The following is a 12,048-nucleotide window of genomic DNA, read 5'->3' on the forward strand; positions in this document are numbered from 1 at the left end:
CCAGCCCTGCAGCACCAGGGGTGGTCGGCACCAGGGTTGCCCCAGGGCTCGGTCCGTTTTTCAGCACATCAATAAACCAAGCCTTGGACTCGTCTAGATTTTATAGCATTATTAAATTTGTTTTATTTTATTTATTTTATTTTTAGTATTTTATATTTCTATTATTTTGTATTTTGGTGGTTATTACTTCTATAATTTTAATTTATTTTCATTAACTACATTTTTCTTTTATTTACTAATACTGTGTGCTATTATCTTATGATTTCTTTTTAATTTTAAAATATTTTTCCTATTTATTTCTCATGTAAATTTTTTATTATTTTAATTCTTATTCAAATTGGAAAACTATTATTACTTTCCCCCCTTATTTTAATTTTTAATTATTTAATCTTTACATTTATTTTTACTTTTTAAGTGGACTCCTCCATCTTCCTAGGATCTGCAGAGCCACTCTAGGTCTCCAAACCAGAGTATGTCACAGGAACATCAGGTGACAGCCCTGGGCTTCCCTGCAGCAGGGACTCGTGGGACAAGGAGTGTGCCAGCCCGCCGCGGGAGGCTCTGGCATTGCCAGGTCACTGACTAGCACAGGCTGGAAGGTGGCAGAAGCAGATAGAGCAGAGCCGTGCACACAGAGAACGCGGGCTCCGAGGTGATCTGCAGCCAATACAGCAGTGATGCTGCTTCACAGACTGTTTCAATGCCACTCCTAGACACCAAGTGTCTCGTTTCCACCCTCCCTGGAGGATTTGCCCAGCGTTGGACAAGTCCTTTTTGCTGGTAGGGAGGGAGAAGTCATCTAAGTTCAAGCTATAAAATCCCATTTAAGCTGTCTCACGGACAAAGTATTTTCCCACAGGAGCCCATCTGAAAGCAGTGGGCTTTCCTCCACTCACACTGAGCTCCTTGGAAGGCAGAAGCAGCACCCATCTCAACCCTGGAGCCTTCGGGGAACTCTGAAATGAGGCACCCATGGGGGCTAAGTCTTCAGAACTCAGTTATTTTTTAGCATTGACCCAGGAATCTGGGACTAAAATTCCTGCTGATGCAGTTTAGTTTTCAGCACCTTCGTTATTCAGGCAATTGAAATTCTCCCTCCAAATTAGCTGGCTTATTTCAGGCGGCACCTGACTTTGGGGGAGGTGGGGAAAGGGCTGTAAAAATACACCCATGTTTCCAACTCGAAGTGCACTAGGAGTGAGGGGTGGGAGGGGGAGAGGTGCTCTAGCAGGCACAGTGAGGCCGTGATGTGTTTTTCCCTTTGGGTGGCAGGTGATCAGCACATGCTGCTTTCTGCTGGAAAGAGAATTAGTTCAAGATGTGAGAGGACTCAGGCTGCAGCTGTCAAGAAATGAAGAGAGAAAGGGTAAAACAAGCACCAAAATAAATAAACTTAACAAAAGCCGTGGCTGGGTTTTGGCTGGTCACCACCCCCTGCTCTGCCTCCCCCTCAGGTGAAGGATGCCGCTGGCTCCGAGGCTTCCAGATGTTAGGAACCACTGCCATCACCTGAGCTCATCAACCCTGCCTCTGGTCCTGTTTCACATCAGGCTGGTGGGCTTGTACAATCCAGTCTGCTGAGCAGCAAGAAAAATGCAAAAAAGTATGCAGGGAAAGAGTGACAGCCAGAAACAGAGAAGCAAGATGGGGGTGCTGGAGCATTAGTGTTGGAGCATTCTGCAAGAGGAAAAGAGAGGTGTTTTTCATCCCTCCTCCTAGAATTGTTTCTATACTTTATCTTCAGCAGTTCATTAACCCTAAACTACCTGCCCTCCTCATGTTTCAGCTCATGCTCATTTTGAATGTTGTTTTCAAACCTTATCCCAACATAATTTTGGCACATCTATCCTGTCCTGCCAAATTTGCATGAGACCTAGTATGGGAACAGCTAATTTGAAATTACATTCGAGGGCTGTTTTAATATTTGGCTGCAGCTAATGTGGATGCAATTAGTTGACACTTGTAAATCCTCAGGTTAAAAGCCCTGTAAGAAATGCAGGAAGCTGAACGCACACCTGAGGCCAAGCCCTCAGCTCCTGCGGGGTGATGAACCTCCCTGCCACAGCTGGACCGGCACCACCTTGCCCTCCGACAGCTCCTGACCCACACCCATCAGACGTGATGCTGAAGCTTTACTGTGTATTTACATTGACTTCACTGCAGCTCCTTTTGCCCTGGGAGCACAAAACCCTGCTGGCTAAGACAGCCTCACACGTACAAAAGGGATTGGTACATCCCATTGGGAAAAAATATTCCGTCCGATTGAGTCTCCTCATTCCCGTATCAGTCCCTTCGTAATACTTCTTATTGTTTTGGATTGAAGGAACTCAGACTAGCCTGGCTCTCAGTACCCCAGACACATGCATTTTTAATAGTCATCCAGACCAAGCTGCATTGTGCAATAGGCTCCCTGCTTCCAAAAAAACAAGAGATAACATGTACGCCTGCCTAGTCCATTCTTGCCTGAACCAAAGACAAATTAAGACCAGCCCAGGTTCCAGGGCAGGAGAGGATCATTGTAAGGCAAATGAGACTTTGGCTCCTCATGCTTCTCGATTTCGGCAGCAATTAGGAGCCTGAAACCCAGACCTGGGAATGCTTTTCACGGTGTTTTTACGGGAACAGTGGATAAGGGCACTTCGCAGCAGCTTAGGCTTGGCCCTCGGCAAGCACGTGGCCGTATGCGCCTCTTCTCCAGCATCCCCGGCAGGGCTGGGCTGCACCAGCCGCACCGTGCCGCCTGCCTGAGGGCAAGATCATTGATTTTCGATTTAAAATATTTGCAGCCATGATTCTCCTTCTCCTTGCTCTTCTTGCAACCCTTCCGACATCTCCTGTGAAGAAGCCTGCAGTAAACACCTTAAACGTGTATTGCCACCAGTGTCAGAGAGCTCAGATGTGCTGCGGCTGTTCCTGCAGTGGGGCAGGGAAGCTCCTGGACCAAGGGGTGGCTGCAGGAGAGGTGAGACTGAAGCACGCTGGTAGGGTGTGGGGAGCTGCAGGACAATCGAGACAAATCAAACTCTTCCCCATACAATTCCTCGTGTCCTGTTTTAAAATTCACTCCCACCTCCCTGCAAATTGGTGCTTTCTCTGTCACCGTTCATTATTACACAAGTGACTCTTTTGTTTCCTGAGACCTTTTCCTTGAACTCTCTGGAGAAACACATATCCAGGGCTCTCCAGCCCTTCCTGACAATTCTGCTTTCATCTGTGCGTGAAGTCTGCTTTCATATTGTCTCTTAAAGTGCTAAGAGCAAGTGTTTTGATGTTAACTCCTGGGAACGAGCTCTTAAGCTACCACCTCACGCTTAATTACAGTTATTTATTAAGTACTCCAGCATATCCAAGGGAGAACGGAGGTTTTCTCCTTCAAAGGGCCTCTGGATGTGGTTCCTCAGATACTTTTTGTCAAGCACAGAGCTTTTCCTACCCATGTCCTCTTGGACCACGGAGTCCTCTCCCCTGCTGATAACCCCAAGGCATGGGGCCATGGGGCCTCCCTCCAGCAGCACAGTGTATCTTTAGGGCAGGGAGGCACTCCCCTCAATTGTTCTCAGCTGAATGCAGCCACACTGTCCCCGTGTTCAAGCATACAGCAGGCTCTGCCCCACATTCCCAGCAGGATGAGTGCTGCCATACTGTCCAGTTTAGGGTAATGACACCAGTGCTGCCACTCTTACTGCTGCCAGGTGATGTAGTGGACATAATTTAACTCTTTTCCAGTCCTGGTGCAAATAAAAGCCCAGGACAAAGCCAGAAGCTGTGATGCTCTTCCCTTTTCTGAAGCAGGGTTGGGTGATGCCAAGGGCCTGGGATACAGGTGGGGAAGCAGCAAGGCAGTCCTGCAGCAGGATGGGCACTGCTTAGTCAGGCTGGTGGCATGGCCGTGGTCTGGGAGCAGCAGCCAGATGTCCTGCTGGCTCCCACAGGGTCAGCTCTGCAGAGATCCCAGACACCAACAAGGCCAAACTACTTCAAAGCAGAAATGGCTTCAGCCTTCTTAACACATTCCAGGACAAAGATCCTACCAACCCACAGAGCAGCAGGTGCAAGACATGGATTGGGAACAAGGGCTTATTAGGGGTGACCACAACGCACACTTTAAGGCATTTTGCTGGTGTAGGGAAGCAGAAAACAGCTTCAGGAGATGCCTGCCTAGGGACGAACAAGCTCTCTCCTAGCCCCAGAGTACACGGGATGTGAGAGACGGGAACAGAGATCCCTCTAAGACACCTCTTGGCACAAGATGAACAGTCTTATCTTGATACTTGTGTTTGTTTGCCCAGCTCCAAACCTGTTTCAGCACCGTGAGAGCCTGCCTTGCCCTGCTCCTGCCTCCTGCAGAGACACCACCTCTGGTATCAGAAGCCAAACGGCCAAACGAGGCTCATCCACTCTGCAGCCCAGGGACTTCCCCAAAAGATCCCAGGCAGTGCTGCCAGCACAGTCCCAGCAGAAGGTCTTTTATGGGGTGGGTGCCCTGCCCTGTTGAGCTTGAACCTGGATCCTTCCCCATTGCCCCGTCTGGAAAGAGACTTGAATATTTTCTTGCTGTATTTTGTGAACAGGGCTTCACAATCATATTTTCTCGTGTCAGAGCAGTGGAAAGGACTGAAAAACTACCTTAGGAGTAGAAAATCCCACTCCTGCCAGTGCCCCCATAGCTCAGCTGAACAGATGCTGAGGACTTCTTACCTGAAGTGCTCCTGCTCAGGGGCAAACACGACCAAGCCACAGCCATGCTGATGAGGGGCACCGAGCCCCATGCAACTGCAGCCTGGGATGGTGGGATGGGCTCCAGCCAGTATCCATGCTCTGAGGGGTTCTGAGGTTATTCCCTGAAACGTGGTGCAGGCCAAGTGGATCACCCAGCTGGGCTTATCAGACAGCTCATTGTTCCTGCCTGAGTGATTCAGCCCCACCAAAGTGCTCCCTGGCAGCACAGCACCCAGGAGAAGGATGAGGAGGAGAAGGAGGGAGGTGTGCAGTGCACAAGGATAGTTCTCTTGATAGTGGGAGGCAGATAAGCACACAGGAGTTAATGGCTGAGCTCAGATCTAGCTGAGGCAGTTTGACCTTTCTGCTGGTAAGCCTGCCTTCAGCTGACATGACAGACTTTGACACAAGCACTCAGGGGAATTTGTGGCCAATAAGTGAGACTTACTTTCCCCACCAAGTAATATTGATTAGCACAGTGCCTGCAGACATGGCTCAAGGCAGTGGCGGGGTTTCAGGGAGGGAGCAGAAGAGACAGCTGAAATGCAAAGGTAAAATGATTTGTTGACTGAACCTGCAAAGTGTCCTTTCTGTCTCCTATCATAGCGACCTGTGCACTGCTGAAAACCTTGGAAGGAGGGAGAGTCTTTCCAGTCTGGGCAGCGGCACTGGAGCTGGCTGGTGTCCCTGCATGGCCTGGCTCGTCTCCATTCCGTGGGTGTCTGTGCAATCCAGTGCCTCCTTCCATCTTCCTGAGCCACTTGGTCCTCTGGCATCCCTGGAAAAGAAACATCCGTTAGGAGCACTGATGGTTTCTGAGAATGTGGGCATTTTGAACTGAAAACGGACCAAGGATGCATCTGATCACCTGGGAGGGGCTTCTTTTTTTCTTGCCATCCAGGAGAGGCTCTGCTCCAGCAATCCATCTGTAAAGGGTGGCACAGCACTGTGCCAGTACATGACACCAAACCCAGACGTGTGCAGCTTCACTCCGGGAAACAGTGTGGTGGCATTCCTTTTGGCTGAGGTCCCCATCCCCTGCAGACCTGGGGTCACGGGTCTCTGTGAACCTGTTGATTCCAAACTAGCTACAATATTATAAGCCACTATGGAGCATGGAGTGGTTGGATTTCAGCTTCTTGCTGCTTTGGACATTTTGTTGGTGACATCACGAAGCTGAAACGGTGCTCACGCTGCAGAGAGTGGCTGCCTTAAGTAACACTTAAGTAACAGCAGCACTCGCCAGATTATCTGGGATGTGAGGTGGAGATTGCTATTATGTACTGTTACCTTAAAGTCCTAGTCTAAACATCTCCTGTAATCAACTCCTGACTTGATCAGGAATGCAGAATGGGGTTTTTGAAAGCACCAGAATGTCAGGAAAGTCCACAAACGCCAGAGGTTTATGTCCAAAAAGGAGACAGAGGAGTCCTTCAACTTTATTCGAATAAAGGGAGAGGCCACCGGGGTACACGCTCGAGGTTTCGGAGGGCTCAGCCTCCTTTTACCCTCACTCCCGGCCGCATGTTGCCCTCTTCCTTTCCCCATTGGCCGAGGTACTAGGAAGGTACAGCACTATTGCCCTCTTGAACTACTCTTTTACTCCAAAATTCAGGAGTTCAGCCTTGTGCAGACCCTTGTTCAGGGTGCAGCCAAGCTGTCTGGGCTCTGCAACAACCCTGCTGCCCAAAGTCAGTAGAGACATTAAGACCCATTTCAAAGACATTCACACCCACACCTTCGCCCATCAAATTATTTCTAAGGACATTAGCACGCATCTTTCCTCTCAGGAGTGACCCAGAAGCTTGAGTTACACACAGTCTATGTCAAAGGCATTCTAAGTTATTTTAAAGCAATGCGTGATATTACATCAACACCACGTCCAGGAAAAGCTACAGAGTATTTTTAATGCTGGGCTAGCTGTTGTAGCATTACAAGGATGCTCCCACCCAGGATGTTATTGAATCTTTCCACCATGCCCTGCACTTTTCTTTCCTGTGCATTTTTCCGCCTGCTACTGTGTACAGAAAGACAAGGAAAAAGCAGAATTGTTCCACCTGAGGTCTCAGGGCAGGACCAGGAGGTGCTTGCTCTGAACAAGGGCCCACCTACCATCCCTCTGGCTAAGATGTGATCCTGGGGTCATGACAGAAATTCAGGAGCTCCTCAGGAGCTGGGACCAGCAAGTGCTGTCCCAGGCTACAGGGAAAGGGTATTTAGAGAGGGATGTGATACAAGAGAAGAGCTGTAGGGTGAAGCTGGGGTAAACACACAGGGGAAACTCCCAGGAGCCATCAAAAGGGTGGGGGTCAGCAGTGGCTGAGGGCTTGGTGGGCCCAGTTTTGATGCATGCGTGCCCATATGGCTTCAGGAAAAGGCATCCCACCCCTCAGTAATCCTGCTTCCCCAGCGGGCCTCATGGCACATGTTACAACACCAGCAGCTCCGGAGCAGAGGTGCTGCCGAGATGCCAGAGAAGCACCACGGGTCAGCCAGGGACGGGCCCCAGGCCGCCGGCCGAGCTGGGGCGGGCAGCCGTGGCCTGGCAGCCCCTCTGGCAGCCAGAATCAGCCCTGCAGCCTGTCAGGCCCAGGCAGAAGCTGGGGGACCCGGGCTGGCTGGTGCAGGCCGGTCCCCGCGGGCCCGTGCGGCCTGCAGGGCCCGCAGGCGGCGCAGCCCCGCGCTCCGCCCGCTGCTGTCCCGCAGATCGTGCTGTGCCGGCGGTTTGCAAAGCTGTCTGTTATCGGCACGTTAACAACCTTTCACAACGTTTAATTACTTGGAAAGGTAATCAGTCTTGTGGTAGTTCTTCAAAAAGCATGCCCATTTCGCTTGCTCTTGGCAGAGGACTCTGCTTTTTTGTCTTTCATTCTCGCAATAAGTATGTTAAAACGGATCCTGCTCCCAAAGGCAATACCTGTTTGTATAACAGAGAAGGAGATTGCTCCCTGGCTTTCTGGGTACCAGCCCTGCAGCGGGTGCCACGCCACAGATCTGTCCTACCAGCACCATCGTGCACCGATTCAGGGAGACGCCGTGTTTGGGTTTTTAGAAATGGATTCTTATTTTAAGGTGCCTGGTTTGACACGCACAACCGGGTACTCGGCGCCAATCTCTCACTTCGCTGCCAGTGTTGGCTGCACGTAAAATGTCAGCCAAGAAGGAGGTGTAAGGGGCCAGTCCCCTCTGCTCAGTCCTCAGTCGCTGCTGCCCTCGGCCGCCAGCAGCAGTGCGGGCACAGGCTGCGACAAGCCGCGATGCCCGAGGCTGGGGCTGGCAGGAGGAAGCGGGCAGAGCCAGCAGCTGCAGGAAAAGGACAGGCAGAGATCTCCCAGGTGGGTGCAAGGGCCACCAGGCTGTATCCAAGGACAGCTAACCGTGACATTGTGAGGGTCAGGTGTCCAAGACCACCACCAGCCACATCTCTGCTGCATCCAGCACCCCAGAGAAGTGGTAGGTTTCCCTCCTTCCACACAAGGATGCCACCACTCATGACATTGCCTTTGGGCTTGTGACCCTGTGCGGGAAACTGTAGCAACCATGGAGGTTTGGTCCTCACCAGCTGCTTCCTCCTGAGGCAGCTTGGGACCACTGCAGAGGTACCATAATTTTCCCCATTGCTGCCCCTTGCCAGCCTGGTGCAGCACTGAAACCAAGTAACCAGCTGAACAGTGGATCTGCCTTGGCACAAACACCTTGTGGGACTCTGTGCAGGGCACACACATGCACACACACGCATGTGCACACCTGCATGCACATATGCATGCACATGTGCCCACCTGTGAGCCCACGGGGACCTGGTGTTTGAGAATTTGCTCAGTCCATGCCAGGAGCCAATCCTGGCTAGGAGGCACAGCACATCAGGCTCAGGCTCCCACCAGCCATGGCCACTGCTTGCAGGAGTGGAAAGTATTACACTAGATTGATTAAATGTGTCCTTTTCCACCAGTGAACTCTGTCCTGTGAGCCAACATTTTCCACTTCAGACATTGGGGTACTCACTTCTGGGGAGAAAAACAGCAAATGGTATCAGAAAGAAGCATTATTCAGGAGGGTAGCAAAAGCCTCTGGTGTTTTCTTCCTTTCTCCTTAAGGACAAACTTGTCTAAGGACTGAACAGAAAGCTCATGGGAGCTTTTTAAAAAGCCTTACAGCCTGCAAATACCCCTCTGTAGAGGCATTGATGAAAGCCTGATCCCAGTCTTGCAGCCCATCTATGCTGGTGTTTTTCTAATATTCTTGGAAGTCTTGACAGGTTTGTTTTATTTTTTTTTCTTTTAAAAAGCACAGCTTTTAACAGCCCTGGGGCAGAAGGCTCTTGCTTGCTAAATCACAAGGTTTGCCACACTGAAATGTAGGGACGTGCCCGCAAACGGGAACTGGCTGTCTTAGCTTTTGTTCCTTGACTGTTTGCCAGAATCACTGAAAAAACAGGAGGAGGTTCAGCCACCTAAAAATCCCTGGACTTGCTGGCTCAGGGAGCCTGTAAACATGGGCATTGGCATATCAGACACATGGATGTGTTTTGCCAGCAGAGCAGGCAGTCCCACTGCTGGTGGCTGAGTGGCTGTGGGTCAAGAAGTAGCAGGAACATCTGGCAGTGCCAATGGTGTATCCCTCCTGGCATGTCCCTGCAGTGCTTGGTGATTGCAGACAGGAGAAAAGTGTCAGGGAACACCACTGAGTGCTGTAATGTTAGAAGTGTGGTTATCCTAGATGTTAGAGACAGGTAAATGCTCCACCAGTGACAAGAATTGGATTTGTATCAGTGTAATGAATGGTCACATTTTTCCCCTGCCAGTTTGTTTGAAGAACAGTGATGAGAAGGGACAGCAATGTACCAAAACTTGTAGATCAGAAGAGATAATTAGCAAAATGCAACCCTTAAAGAACAAAAAAGCAACCTCTAGTGCAGCCAGTGGTGGTAAAATCTTCCTCAGCAAAGCCCTAACACATGCCATTCCAGAGCTGTATATTGTTCCTTAACTTGGACAGCACACCTCAGTCCTCAGCTGCAGATATACCAAGACTTCTATTTCAGTCGCAGACTTGGAGAGAGACCAGGTCACACCTGAGACCTTGCCTACAGTCATTCCTCGGCCACCTCACTGTTATGGTAATGTTTGTTTAGACTGGTGGGGCTGGAGATGACCTAGCAAGGGGTTGAGAAGCCCTCCTAAGGTCCATCCCTCAGATGGGCTCCCAGCAGCCACCTTCTGACATTCGAACCTGGGAGGTCTGGGGCAGCACTGCATCTGCCCCCAGGCTCAACCCCAAGGTGCTCAAGATCTTCCAACTCCATTCTGCTGGCTCCAGTTTCCTTCTTGTGTGTTCCAACCAGGGGATTTAGGATTTCAACAAACTGCACTGTTCACCTCAAATTCTGCAGAGCACAAACTCTACAGAAAGAGTCCTCCAGTCTTCACCTGCAGCCCTCAGCACCAGCATTCCCTCAGGCTCTCCTCCTTAGGTCTCTGCAGACCTTTGAATCACTGAGATCTCAGGAGCTCCAAATTGTCCTCTGCCGGAGCTGTGCACCCTTCCATGATCTCTCTTGCTTAAGTAAATGGGATGCAGCTCAGCTCACACAGCACCTAGGTTTTTCCTCTGCTCTCCTTGACCATCTGCTCCCAAATTTTCACCACCCCTTGGCTCAGCCAGCTGGGAGGCAGCACCCTCACTCTCGGTTCTGCCTCGACCCCATCGCTTGGATGAAAGCTAATGAGCACGTGCAGGTGTGTGCTCATCTCTGAGCCACCTCCTTGAGTTTGCAGGTCCCACGAGGTGGGTGAGCCCAACCTTCTTCCCTCACAACGTAACGGCATTAAGTTATAAAGTTCATCATCAGTAAGTAAGCCAATCCCACCCACGACTTCTTTCCACATAATTATGGTTCACGGATATACCAGGAAAAAAGGAGAGCCCCTGCCGGAGATGCTGACGTCTTTTTCCTTTCAGGTTCAATGGCTGCTTTATTGCGGTCGGGTTTTCTTTCTCCCCGCCACCCGGTCTTTCTCTGACTGGAACTGTTCCCCTCAAAAAACGTGGTGACTTTTGCTGAAAAGCAATTCTGCCACTTCTGTAGCGAGGCAGCGCTCACAAATGGCACAGTGGTAGTTACGGGATGTGTGGTTTACCTCAAGACGTCACATCTCCTCCCCCTGGAGACATCAGAAGGGTTATTGCTCAAATTCAGCTTCAATTCTATAAAGGAAAAAGGCCCTGTGACTTTCACTACTACTTTTAATGTTCTAAGAAACCTTCACATTCCCTTCCCCAGGCTGCTTCAAAGGGCAAAGAGCTGGGGCAAAAGATGCTGCCTTTTGGTAAACATACGCATTTGAAGGGCTGTCTAAAATCCCATGAGTCAAACTGCAGTATTTCCTACCCAGGGAAAGGAACGATTGATTTTGTTTGGGGATTTTTCCCAGGTGAGAGCTAGTCAGAAAGAAGGACTTTGAGTACCAGATTTGCACTTTATGTTCTTAGATACTTTTGGAGAGCAACAGGAAGGAAATATCTGGTGTGCCTTTTATTAGTGCCTCTTTCTGTGCTCAGCTGGAAGATGTCCCTGAGGACACATTGCTGGTGATATCCATGGTCTGTGCAGGAAAAGCAGGCACCATGCTCTGCCATGGCAAACACCAGCCCAGCAAAAGCTGTGTGACAGGAAAGCCGTGAACCAAGAGGCAGGCAGGCTTGGTTGTGCCGGACACAGGCAGTGCAAGGCTGCGTTAGTGCACACTGAAGGAGCAGAGAAAGGAAACCAGCAACCAGCCCAGAGAAAGAATGACGCAGAAGGTAAACAACTGCCATCACCTGTGCAAACACAGCCACTCTCATCCCCTTCACACAGGCGGTGGGGAATGGGGCAATGCAGTCCAGCCAGGCTGCCAGGGCTGATGCTGACATGGAGGTGAACTGTGAAATCAGGGAGCCCAGCTGCTGCTACCCTGGATTTTGTCCTCTCTGTGGTTGTCCTGGCAAGGACAGCTCCTCTTTTCTCACAAGTCATCCCAAGACTTTAATAACTTTCTCCCTCTGCAGACCCTTGTTGAGCTGAACTAGCACCAGCACAATGCTGTGACTCCTCTGGGTGTGAGGTTTTGCCCATACAGCAGCTTATGATGAGCTTTTTCAGCCTTGTGTGAGCCACAGTGAGTGGGGTCTGCAGGCACCACTCTCGAGTGCTGCCCACCTGAAGCTGTCATGATGTGGGGAAGGGCAAAGGTTGCAAAGGGAAACTACGTCGTGGCCTTTTGCTCATCTCAGCTTTGAGAGTACAACTGTGGTGTCTGACCAAAACCATGACTAAGTTCCCCTTTGCTA

The sequence above is a fragment of the Passer domesticus genome, chromosome 3, assembly GCF_036417665.1.
Source record: "Passer domesticus isolate bPasDom1 chromosome 3, bPasDom1.hap1, whole genome shotgun sequence".
NCBI classification, from domain to species: domain Eukaryota; kingdom Metazoa; phylum Chordata; class Aves; order Passeriformes; family Passeridae; genus Passer; species Passer domesticus.